Raw genomic sequence first — 12,064 nt, 5'->3', positions numbered from 1 at the left:
TTAGTTTTTTGAAAAATCATAATTCTAGCCCCATCCGTTTGCGCTGGGTTAAAAGTCACAATTTCGTACTTTTTAGTACCTAAACGTACGAATATCACAAAACTCCGTCTTATCGTTTGGGCTGGGAGTCGATCAGTCAGTTAGCCAAGCAGTCAATCACGCGTTTCTATATATAGAGATACAAATTCATCAAAATCGGACAACTGAATCGAGGGTCAGGCGTAATGGGTTGAAATGTTGTTTTTAAAAATATTTATTGAAATTTGTCTATAGAAAAATGTTGTTTGGAACAGATTAGCATAATAAAAAGAAAATAAATCAGAAAAATATTTATGCAAAACTTAAATTTTGGTTTCAAAAAATAATCTCGAGGTTGGGTAATCTGTAGAGAGTTTTCCGCTGAAAGTTAGCCCTTAAAAAATTTCTTTAAAACTTAGTTAGAAATTTTATCGTAAGAGAATATTACGCTGAAATTTTGTCTCCAGAAAAATATCATTAAAATTTTTTTTGGAAAAAATTTCATTAACATTTTGATTTTACTAAGAAATTCATTAAAATTTTTTCCTTAAGATTTCCAATTTTAAGACGCCCCTGGCCTCAGAAAACTTTTGTCTTTGTAGACTATTATAAATATAAAATTTTTCATTTTTATAATATTCCCTCCTGGCTACGTCCCAGATGGGACACAACCTTCCATTTCACTATCGCTCACTAATTCTGTTTCTACTTCGTAGTTGGGTACAGGGTATTATAACTTTGTGCATTTGTTTGCAACGCTAAGAAGGAGAAGAGCTAGACCCATCGATAAGCTTCGAATGTTTTATTTGTCGTCCCAATACGTGTGCAAAACTTCATTAAAGTCGGATCAGATTTGGATATAGCATCCAAATATATCTTTCAGCCGATCTGGTCTTTTAAGGCTGCAGTGGCCACAATTTTGGTTCTATCTTTATAAAATTTAGCGTGAGGTGTTTTATTTAACGTCTTCAAAATTAGATATATCTCCGATATGGCCCTTAAAGTCTGTAGTAGCGACCATTTAAGTCCTATCGAAAAAAATCTTACAAGGTTCTATTCAGTTTTTCAATAGGTATGCAAAATTCAAGTCTGACTAGATTATGCATGTTGACTCGGTGGTGTAGAGTATTATATAGTCGGCTCCTCCCGACATTTGCCTTTCCTTACTGGTTTTGAACGTTAGGTTCCGTTAGTTTAGGTTGGAAAGAGGGTGCAGATATTAATATGCCCCATGCCACTATGGACATATACCTAAGCCAGTAATCGGCTTGTTGTGCGCTGTAAAAACTACAAAGTAATCTCAAAAAAGAAAAATTTTAATTTTTGAACGTAGAATTGTTATTTTTAAAATAAAAATATTTTTAAGATTTTTCCGTGTTTTAACTAAGGTACAACATTGTCCTTGTCTCAAAGTTTATTTGCTAAAACAGCAAAAATGTTCTGCTGTTTCAGATTTTAGCCTCCAAATGACAAAAAATTGGCCGACCATATTTGAAGATATCGGCAAACTTGTATGTAGTGTAGTGTTCATCGTCATTAAAAAAAGGGCATCAGCTTTTGGACCGGAACGAGCTTGTTCACCTTGAATCCTGGTGAAAACATCAGAAAAAAAATCTTCTGCGGTGGTTATCCCCTACCATTTTGTGAGGTTAAAGCTTCTACCCAAAAAGGTGTCACACTGCGGCACGCCGTTCGGACTCGCCTATTAAAGGGAAGCCTCTTATCATTGATATGAAACTTGAAATGCACAGCACTCAATGATACGTGAGAAGTTTTCCACTAAGCCTTAATGGAATGTTCATGGTTTTTTTTTTACATTTCTTGTTCATTCTTTTGAAGACTATATGGATTTTGCCTGCCTTTTTTAAATTTCTTAAGAGAAGATTTTATTATTCATTTCCGTTTTCCTAAGAAAAATGCAAAATTTTCCCACGAATTGACGTCTTCAAAAAAGCGGTAAATCCCGGAATTTCTCGGCTCAGGAGTTCCGTGTCCAAAATCCCACATATACACCAATCTCTTGACTTTCAATTGCCACTACCATAGGGTGGGGTGAATATTCATTTTGTCATTTCCTTTGAAACACATCGAAATATCCATTTCAGACTCCACAACCTATATATATTAAGATTGTTGCAAAACTGCAACACGATTTAACGATGTCCGTGTGTCTGTCCGCCCACTGTAAGTTGTTATCACTCTACAACCTTTAAAAATTGAGTCTTTGGGCTGAATTTATGCATAGATCCATATTTTTCATACGCAGTTTAAATTCTTGAACGATTTAAGGTTTTTTGCCCATAAATGGTGAGTTTTATTAGACCCCCAGAAATCCTTACTGAATAGTTTTGTATAGCTGTCACATAGACCGATCTGCTGATTTAGGGTCTTAAGCCCATAAAAGCGGTAATTATTGACCGATCAAGCTGAAGTAGAAACAAGGATTTTCACGAGGCCTCCAGACTTTCGAACCACATACAGCTGTTATCTATGTACCGATCAGGCAATGTATGGTCTTCAGACCATAAGAAATGCATTGAAGCCATTACTTTGCAGTAATTCATCGCAGTAATAATGACATCGATGCAGTAATAATGACATCGATACCTAATATGGTTTATATCGGACTACATTAAGATATAACTGCCATACAGATCAATCTTTCGATTCAGGATCTTGCGCCCCATAGAAGAACTTATTTTTTAACTGATTTCGTAGAAATTTGGAGCGTTGGTGGGTTTTTTAGTCATTGCCCCTTTTTCTCTTGTGTATGGACTAATTTCGGCGTCAGGCGTCAAACTTTTTCCATATTCATTTAAGCCCGGTATGGTGTTAAGAACTTCCCTGTCAAGAACCACCCCCATCCGGAGAGTGATAGCCGCGCAAAACGCCAGCATACCGGCAAAGCCAAAGTTCTAAGTTCTATCGGCTGGAGATTTATCGTCCAGCTGATACCAACCTCCAAACAACACCGTAACAACACGACACCCGTGTTGAGTATGGTCGAGATCGGACAATATATTCATGTAGCTGTCATATAAATTTAAGGGCCGATATTCAAAAATTTTATAGAGCTATAATGCCTGTCTATTTTGTTCTATTCTGCCAAGGAAACCAAAGGATGTTTTTTTGTTTCTGCGTAATACATAAGAGCATTGCAAGTTTGTTATTCCTTGAATTGTTTTTGAATTCATTCAATAACGAATACGTTGGGAAATTCCTTGCAAGTATTTTTTTTTTTATATATTTGCATTTATGTTTGTAATCTCCGCTGGCCATGGCTGAAAGGCGAGTGAAACTCGTTGTGTATGCATGGATGGCAGTGTGAATTTGGCGAAGAGCTTAGAAGTATTTGCCGATTCCGATTCCGGAATTATGACCTTTGAGTGCTGAAGAATGATTTTGTTGTTGGCCCGACACAACATAAGGACAGCTGCTCTCAAACATTTAGGCTTTGTTCTCCTACAAATTCTCCTCTGGTACGTGGCACATAAATAAGTTGGCCATGATGGTCGTACCGAAGGCAGGGGAATCATTGTCGGGCAGACCTTGATAATATATATTATAGTTAAGGTCATTGCATATATGCACACATGTACATTGCATACACACACATATATATCTAAAGGTGATTTACACATTTGTGTGCGGATGTATATACGTATAACCAAAAAAAAAACCGAATAAATACTCGAACCTAGGAACACAAACACAGAAACACATGCTGCATTTGCTGACTACACACACACACATACACAAGCAATCGGAGAGAGACCGAGAGCTCAGCAAGTGCAACGAAGGAGTGATAATCGTCCCTGAGATTTTGTTTGTTGCCATCTACTCGTGATTGCAGCTGATTGTGCTACTGCTGCTGAAACCATAAAAACAAACCACATTTCAAGTTTGTAACCTTTGACCCATCCTCATAAAAGCAGCATAAATCGCGACATGAGCAAATAAATACGAAATCAATATGCACAGCACAACACACCCATTGCAATGGCAATCGCCAAACTTTGTTTATTCCAAAAATTAATCATCAGCAAGACATTGAGGCCACGCATGTGTATGGGCCAACGTGTTGTTGGTCATCATCCTTTATCTGTCAATTTGTCTCAAACCCCTGGGGCTGTATATTTCGCCTGGCTCACTATTCTATCGGCGATATTAACCACAAAATGCTCTACAAATATCATTGAACACTCAATTTATTGTCTTTGACATTCGAGACTGAGGGGGAAAACGTCAAAGGAGAGCAGCAATCAAATGGAATATAAAAAAGGATTTCCTTTGCTCTACGGCCAGATGGATGATGACTGCCAAATGTCATCACACATACTCTCACACACACAGGCACACCACAAATGGGGAACGATACAATTACAACAAAAGTTTTACAGCCACACAACAATCACAATAGACTATCGTAAATTAAATTGCAAAGCAATGAAGGCATGAATGGCTGAATGAATGAAAGAATGGTTTCCCCCCATCGTGGACCATGTTAGGGAAGTTTTAATGAGAGCCGGGGGCGTTGGAGAACCAGATCAACACCATTCATAGAATTGCCTGGCGAATGTTGTAAAATGTAAGTGGTGGAGGTATGCGTGGGAAAAATAGTTCATGTCTGCCAAACAGACTCAGTGGCACCCTGTGGCACCATAACCAGCATGTCGTTAAACTACATCTCAAAGCTTGCCTCACTCTTCTGTTTATCTATGGACTCATCAACATTGGGGGCTAACGAAGAGTTTCACATGTGCCTAAGTAAAAGCAGCACATATCGGCGATCTGTAAACAAGACACCCTAATATACTTGGAATAGTTATTTTGTTGATGAGATTTGGGACAGAAGTTACTATTTCTCGGTGACAACGTAAGCAATAGCCAAATTCCAGTCAACCCTGCTGACTCGGTGGAGGGTGATGGTGATGGTGGCTGGAATTTAGTTCACAACAACTTTAACTGTTAGTTTAGCTCCAAACAAATTTTATGCCATCATGTGCCATGACCACTTAAACCATCCAAATTGAACTCCCAGTGCCTCGCGTTCTAGGACACCACCGTAAAAGTCATTGAATGCAACGACTCTTGCATTGCATTTCGGTCGTTGCTACTGCCTCGCCTTCTCCTCCTCACATTAAGTGTCGATTTCTGAAGGATATTTACATAATAAGCCTTTGGGGGTGGTGGTCAAATTGATTTCCAACGAATTTATACTAAAACTTCACTTTTCTTTAGCACAGCGATAATAATTTCTTTTTTAGGTGTTTTTCTTAATTTTTTTTTTTTTGGAAGTTTCAAATCTTAAATGACCGTTACATTTTATTTGTTGTTCACTTGGGCTTTCTTAATTTCTTTTTTGGGGGGAAACTGAGTTGTGAACGGTTCCGCGTGCGAAGCAATACTGGAGCTTTGGCAATTCGATTTGTGTAAGGCTAATGTACGCGGCAGTCATCCTTGCCAGCCAACACTTGGGCACACACACACACACACACACGCACAAACACATGCAATTAGTGGCTGGCCCCGAGCGAACGAGAGTGTCTGGTTTTGTTTTTTGCTTTTTGTTTTGCTCACCTCTCACATTTTGTTGAACTGAAATGTAGGTCCTTTGCTCTCTTTCCTGGCATTCGTCTGCTCTTCTTTGATTTGGTTAAAGTCACAACACACGAAGCCAGTGTCGACGGATGAGGAAGAAACTGTTGAGGAAGGTGAGTGCTAAAGGAAACGTTTAACATTACGAGGGCAGTATGGGCGACGGATAACACATGAAAGGATAATAAAAATATCATATCCTACACGTTTTAATGCTTTCATGCCGAAACAGGAAATTTTTCTATTTTATTTTTCCTCCCATAGTAGCCAGTTAACATTTTAAGAGTTTCGGAAAAAGATACGGGGTGAATGAATGGAAAATGTCCAAAACGAGATTTAGATAAAAAAAGATCTTAAAGAGGACATAACTGAAAGCTCATTAGTCAACGACAGATGTCACAGGCATGAACATATTTTTATACCCACCACCATAAGATAGGGGTTATATTCATTTAGTCATTCCGTTTGCAACACATCGAAATATCAATTTCCGACAAAATTATATATATTTCGGATCGTCGTAAAGTTCTAAGACGATTTAACGATGTCCGTGTGTATGTCCCTCTGTCCATCCGTCTGTTTCAATCACTCTAGAGCCTTCAAAAATTGAGATATTGAGCTAAAATTTGGCACAGATACGTCTTTTTGATGCACGCTCATTAAGTTCTTGAACGGACCATATTTGGATATAGTTGCTATATAGACCGATTTTCCGATAAAGGGTCTAATGCCCATAAATACTTTATTTTTCATCCGATTTTGCTGAAATTTGAAACAGTGAGTAGTTTAAGGCTTCCCGACAACTGACCTAAATATGGTTTAGATCGGACTATATTTAGATATAGCTGCCATATAGACCGATCTCCCGATAAAAGTTCTGAAGGCCATTAAAGCTTTATTTTTTATCCAATTTAAATTAAAATTTTTCTTTAGACAAAATACAAAAAAAGACAACATTTGAGATTCCATTGCAGGATTTTTTATCATAAGATTTATTCAATGAAACCAAGAATTTTTAACCGCAAGTAATTCAATTTGGCTCTTTACTTTCGTGATATTTTTTTTTAAAGAGAAAAGTTATATTGAAACCCAAAAGAACCCCAAACGACTTTAAATTTCAGTCAATATTTGAATATGCATTGTTCCTATATTGACCAATTTTCCGATTTAGCGTCTTAATCCCATAAAAAGTGCAAGCGATCTCGGCAAAAGACTTAGCTGCCATATAGACAGTTCCCAACAATTTTGGGTCTAACTCTAAACCCTTCGACATCCGAACCAAAAATGATCCAGATAGGACCACATTTACTATAGGCTATCTCCCGATTTAGGGTCTTTCGACAATAAAGGTAGTTTATTATCCGATTTCGCTGTTCCAGTGGGTTGCACAATGTTAAGACCAAAAATGCGCTTTTATTAGCAAATGTCTCCTCGAGACCCGTCGCAATTCGAATCAGAAATGTTTCAGATTTAGATGTAGCTGCTATATTGACACGGACACAACCTTTCAATTGAAATTCGATCGCTGATTGAATTCTAATTAAAAACTCCTATTAGCGCTTCAGTGGCCTTCTGGATAAAGGGATATGAGGTTGTAAAAAAGTTATCACTATGTTCTCCAAACCACGGCGGTTTCACTGATATTGTTTCCCGATCTAAGTTCCGGTGTTTGTTAGCTGCGAAAGCCAGACATAGGCACGTCTCATCATCTTCCCCACAAGCCCTACATATGTTGCCATTTGCCGCACCTATTCTGCATAAATTATCTCGTAGCCCTATGTGTCCAGTTATGATACCGACAGCTTCACTGATGTCTTTCTTACTTCCTTTCAGTAATAGCTTCGTCTTCTCACGATCCGAATTTTCCCATAGGATTTTTATGTTCTACGCCCACGCCCTTAACTTGGACCGCATTTCCCCGAAAAGCTTCTGATTAACCATGCTTATTGACGGCAGTCCTTTGGCCTTCACTGCAAATGCAAATTTTGTCCATGAACATTCCACTAAGGAACAGGGGCAAACTTCTCACATATCAATGAGTGCAGTCCGATTCAAGTTTAATCTCAATGATAAGGGGCCTACTTTTTATAGCCGAGTCCGAACGGCGAGCCGCAGTGCGACACCTCTTTATAGAGAAGTTTTACATGGCATAGCCATGTACCAGTGAAAATTTTTTTCTGATGGTCTCGTCAGGATTCGAACCCTTAACTAACCTCTGCGCTAGGGTGGCCTCCTTTGGCCTTCACTGCCAAATCGTTTCATTCGACGCCTTCGTTAACGCCATACCACTTCTGTGATAGCCGGGATCTGCACTTGCAGGACCGTATTAAGGTCAGGCAGTTGGATACAGATCTCAGTCCTTGGGTTCTCAATGGGCCCCTAGGCTCAATATGTCTTCTAGCTTTAGTCTATCCGTGTAGCATGAACTTCCACATAGCAGTACCAGCAGAGATGGCCTGTCAGAAACAGTGACGTATATGACATACATTTCCGACGTATATTACATACGTCGAAAACGTCGTAAACCTAGCCAAAAAACTAGGTTTCTGACAGAAAAAAAATTCGAACGAAAATATGTCGAATTTTTGATCTGATTAACTAAAAATTTTGGCATAAGTAATTTTTTCCTCCTGGAGATGAACAATATTGAAATTGGAAAAAATCGGTTAAGAATTAGAAAAAGCTACCGTAGGTTTACACGATTTTTACCAATATTGTTATAAAATGAATGACATCTGAGGTAGTGTCAAGTGAAATGGTAGATGGCGTGTTAAGTATGCTAATGTGAGGTAATGTCAAGTGAAATGGAAGATGGCGTGTTAAGTATTTTATTGAATAAGTAATGTTATTTTTAAGTATTGTTATTGAATAACATAATTAACACTCCATGTACCATTTCACTTGACACTTCCGCAGATGTCATGCATTTTTAACATATGTCGTTTACAACAGCTTTCAAAAAGCAAATTAAAACGGGAGAAGCAAATAATTTTGCAAAAGGATACAAAATAATTGCAATTTCCAAATATAATTGATGAAAACTAATAATTTTTTGATTTTTTGCTTCACAAAAAAATCCTTAAACGTTACTTTATAAATTGACTTGAAGTTGCGTATATTTCCAATTTATTGTGTGAAAAATGTAAATGCAAAAATTAAAAAAAAACTTAATATTTCTTTTATTGCGAAATTTTTTTACATAAATATAAACTCTTCTATATACAACAAATAAGTGACAATAATATTTGTTAAAAATCAAACTTTTGCACTGAGTTATTAAGGTTTATGACGTTTGCGACTTTTTCTACGTTTTATACAAGTATACGACGTTTTCGACTTTTACAACTTTTTGACAGTCGGAAACCTAAAAAATCGTCTTACGGACCATCTCTGAGTACCAGAGTTCCATCAATCCAAGCCTGTGCCGCTGGCAGGAGTGACTTGCACTCGACCTCAAGTGTCGTCTAAGGTGTCCGATCCGAAACTCTTCCATTCCTTCCAGGTGTTTATCGTCGCGATGGATAGACATCGCGTTAAGTCTCATAGTGGCTACTTTACTTTAATTGGCAATGACAGAACATTTGTCCCAATAGCAGAACTTGGAAAAGCGTTTCAAGCGCCTCGATCTTCTGCGCTCCTTCTAAAATCTCTGACACCAAGATGTCTTTCACTACTTGATCTTTCCATCGGGCTTTTGGTGGTCCTGATTTGAGTGTACCACAGTGTTCGCCGTCAAAAGACTTCTTCGCTGGAGCTTCCTCATTCATTCTGATAACATGAACTAGCCAACGTAGTGGCTGCCTCATACTTAATCTGTATGTCTATGGGTGGGATATCGAGAATAGTCTCCATTGCTCTAGTGCGCGTGGTTCCTGGTACGAGTTTAAAGACTGTATTGATCATCCGTCAATCAACCTTATTTTTCCTAGATTCCGGTGTCTTCATGGGTCCTATCGTATGCTGTGGAAAATGCGTTTCATTCAGAGCAATAAGTCTGGTGATATCACCAAACACCCTATGTTGATTCTAAACTCCTTTTTTTTACTTATATTTTATTTGTAATTTACACTATACACCCTCAAAATTAAAAGAAAAGAGAGAATGTTGAGGGAATCATTCTTGGTTAAGGTTCTTCCCCATCCAAGCATAATTTTGTCATATTTGTCATATTCAGACTGTTGCATTATCGTTATTCGCTAAATATTTACATATTAATTTAAAAACAAGTAAGGACGGGCTAGTGTCGGGCAAAGACGATCTTTAGTTACGCTACACCGCATTTGGTATGTAGGCTAAGCCGTCAAAACTAAAATTTGCTTAACCTTCTCAGGACCAAATGATTTTTAGTTAGTCGTCGTCCAAACTCCACCAGGTCAACTATATAATTTGGAGAAAACCGTCATATTTATCGCAAAATTTCATACTTGTGGAAAGAAAAACTGATGAAGATAGCATAATACAACACCCCTTCCAAACATCCACTCTCCCTCCAGTAGGGTTTCTTAAGAAGTAAATTTACCCCAAGTCAATCAACTTCTATGCTAGGACAGTTTCTACATGAGTTTGGCAAAGGCACCTAAATAGCCATATGGGAACACATTCTTCATCCCACAAGAACAAATTCATCGTAACTCAAGTAATATTCACTCCTTTGAATAAAACATTATTTATTTTAATGGTGGGCCACAAAATATTTGGTAGAAAAAAAAAATCGAAAAAAGTTAAAAATAATAATTACGGGAAATCAGGTCAATCTTTAAAAATTAAAATCGGGTAAGAAATATATATGGAAGTTATGTCTTATTCTGAACCGATTTCTATGAAATTCAAAAGCAATACCGGGATTCATAAGGGAATTCTTTGTGCCAATTTTTCCTGTGAATCGGTTAACAAATGACCAAATTATTTCAATACTAGTCCAAATCGGCGAACATATAAATGTGATCTATAGCTAAATCTGAACCGATTTCGACCAACACCCGCATTTTTTGTGAAAGTCACAGAAGAAAGCGTAGTGCAAAGTTTTGAGAAGATCGGGTGATAAATGCACTTGCAGAGGCTCCATAAGTAAAAATCGTCAAATACCTGTATATGGGAGCTATATATAAATCTGAAATGATTTCTATGAAATTCACCAATGATGTCGAGACTCACAAGAACATCCTTCGTGTAAAATTTCGTGAGAATCGGTTTACAAATGACGATATAATTACAATGTTGGTTCATATGGGGGGAACATAAATGGGAGTCTGAACCGATTTCTTCAGGCTTTGTCTCTAGGCCCAAGAAAATGCTTGTGCCAAATTTGAAGAAGATCGCATGAGAATTGCGACGTGCACTTTGTAACAAATTAACTTCGACAGACAGACAGACGGACGGACATAGCTAAATCGAATCACAGTCAATCGGTATACTTATCAATGGGTCTATCTCTCTTCCTTTTGGGTGTTACAAACAAATTCACTAAGTTATAAAACCCTGTACCACAGTAGTGGTGTAGGGTGTAAATAGTGCTACCAATAGAAGTTTGGGAAGCTTATTATCAAAATCGGATATTATCAAAATTATTATCAAAAAATTATAAAATTTAAAAAAAAAATTATTATTATCAAAAACAAGATATTGAATGCATATTACTGCTGATCAGAAAACATTATTTGCTGAGGCAGCAACAACATTATTCTGCTATAAAATATACCTTATTTTGTTGCGATCAAGTGATTTGACCCCGTTTTCACCTTTCTTTGAAGTTGTTTTAAAAGGGTACACCAATAATTCATGAGCCAAATGATAAGATAATTCGACATTAAATATCAATTGTCCTCAAATTCATTGAGAGAATGAGGACCACCCTAGAACGCTATCCCACCGAAGCTGCGGAGTACATTTAGCCGATATTTTATTTCAGGCAATTGTTTAGATCCTTCTAGCATAACAAAATATAACGATCGTTTCCCGAGACGTTGTTCTACTAACATTAAACATTGTCATTCGAATTGCATGAAATTTAGCATTTTGCATTTTACTCTGCATCCCAACAATCCCATCATAAACTGAGCAGCAGACATTTCCGACAAACAACATAATATTGAGGAGGAATCTAAAATTGCAAACATTCGGCTATAACAACAAAACTATTTCCGAAATAACCATCTGCAATACTCAACAACGACCATCATACGTTCAATTGGTTCATGGCGATTTTGACAGACATACACAGACGAACATGGCTAGATTGACTCAGAATGTCCAGACGATCAGGAATATATAATTATAAGGTTGCAGATCATATTTCGTGTTGTTCACAAGATTGGTATAAGCTCCATAACATGATGCTGGTTATAGCAATCAAATGTAAGCAACTCCCTCATTAACGTATTGCCCCCTTTCACATTGGCAACCATCGATGTCCTTGCTGCTTATAGGCATGCATGCGAGTGTGTAAGAG

The 12,064-nt window shown here is 37.5% G+C and overlaps 1 protein-coding gene across 4 annotated transcripts in view; it reads right to left on the bottom strand.

Moving 5' to 3' along the window:
- The window catches only part of LOC106083508 (neuropeptide SIFamide receptor), a 70,511-nt gene extending 65,084 nt beyond the window's left edge, over positions 1–5,427 (bottom strand). For 2 of the 4 annotated variants that reach the window (XM_013246586.2, XM_013246590.2), the window contains exon 1: positions 5,188–5,407. The gene's annotated coding sequence lies outside the window, so the exon portion shown is untranslated. Of the gene's footprint in view, positions 1–5,187 lie in introns of all 4 variants that reach the window. The other 2 variants (XM_013246589.2, XM_013246588.2) reach the window with 2 other exon arrangements.
- Between the last annotated feature and the right edge of the window lie 6,637 nt (positions 5,428–12,064).

This window comes from Stomoxys calcitrans, chromosome 2 (genome assembly GCF_963082655.1).
Source record: "Stomoxys calcitrans chromosome 2, idStoCalc2.1, whole genome shotgun sequence".
Lineage (NCBI taxonomy): Eukaryota > Metazoa > Arthropoda > Insecta > Diptera > Muscidae > Stomoxys > Stomoxys calcitrans.
Note: the sequence above shows the minus strand (reverse complement) of the source record. Positions and strands in the feature narration are given on the sequence as shown.